This window comes from Platalea leucorodia (assembly GCF_965183815.1).
Source record: "Platalea leucorodia genome assembly, chromosome: 7".
In the NCBI taxonomy this organism is placed as follows: domain Eukaryota; kingdom Metazoa; phylum Chordata; class Aves; order Pelecaniformes; family Threskiornithidae; genus Platalea; species Platalea leucorodia.
The window spans coordinates 71,723,845-71,725,319 of record NC_138829.1 but is presented as its reverse complement, the minus strand read 5'-3'; positions in this window follow the sequence as shown (position 1 = coordinate 71,725,319).

The window sequence follows — 1,475 nt, the reverse complement described above, 5'->3', positions numbered from 1 at the left end:
GTGCGGCCAGCCCAGGAGCCAGAAGCCTGCTCGGCACACGGTGAGAGCCGGGTTCCAGGTCATCGGTAATGGAATCGCTCACATTAACTGGCGCTCCCAGCCTCGCACAAGGGGTGGTTGTCCCCATGGGTGCTGCCGGGGACTGTGCCAGGGGGACAGCAGGACCCGGGGGTCCGGCCCTGGAGCTCACCCAACACATGGGTGCGGTGACAACGACGGCACAGGCACCCTGGGGAGAGGGGTGGTTGTGGAGGACCCACCACGCCTGTCCCACGTGGCTTCCTTCCCAGCCACGGGGGCTTCGGCAGGCACAGCCAAGGATGCCCTGACACCGTGTCCCTCCCCTCTGGGATGTGGTGTCCCCCTTCTCCATCCTACAGCCGCCCCGAGGAGGGCCACGCTGCCGCAGCCCCTCCGACAGGGACACGTAGCCACCCCCAGCTCCTCACCTCCAGGGTGGTCCCGCAGCCCACGAGCGGGTGCTCCAGCCGGTACCTGTCCCCATCAGTGGCGGTCACCCCGCAGCCGGCTCCCAGGGTCAGCTCCCCACCGGCCACACGGCTCCCCAGGAGGCCAGCCGGCACCGCCACAGAGAGCCACGCGTGGCCACACGTAACAGAGACTGTGGCAAGGAGAGGAGAGGGAGGGCTGAGCCAGCTCGCTGGGGACCCCCAGGCTGCCTGCTCCCAGGGGAGCAAGCCAGCAAGCCCCCGCTACCAACGTCCCCTCGAGTTCCCCCATTTTATCACTGACAGCCTTGGGGAGGACAGGGAAGGAGGTGGCCCCAGGGGCTGAGCTGCTTTGTGCTGTCACCCCAGGGCACCGATGTGGCTGGGATGCTCCGGATGGGTCCCCATGGGGAGATGGGGATGCAGGACCCCCCCCCCTCCCAGGGCTTCCTTCGTTCCGGATTCGGCCTCGCAGCCCCAAACCTGGTGCTTGAGGCAGCCTGACCTACAGACCTGCCCTGCCTGGGGCGGAGAGGAGACCGTAGTCTTCCTCCGCTGGCAGCCAGGCGTCTCCCATGCCCACCACCCCACGGCAAACAGCCGTGCCCAGGGCAGAGGCACTGGGCAGCCCAGCCTGGGGGGGCACTGCCCGCTCCCCCTCCCCAGGGAGGGTAGGAGACCCAGCAGGGCTCCCCCCAAAACAGCCCCTTACCCAGGGCATCCTGCGCCCAGGCTGCGGTCGCAAGAAAGAACACAAACCACCTCCTCCTGAGAGCCTTCATCGTGATGGAGGAGGAAGAGGAGGGGCAGCCTCCACTGATGGGTTTTTACCCCTGGGCCAAGGTCGGCGGCCGCAGCTCTCCCAATGGGAGGCCGGGTGGGCCCTGCAGCCCCACGCCCAGCCCCTCGCACCCAGCTGGGGCCCGTCTCCGCAGAGCTTTCCTCCTCCCGGGGGGCAAATCAAGGGTCCTGGGCCCTGGCCATGTCCTTGCCCCAGCCCTGCTCCTTCCCCTGGTCCTGGTCCCT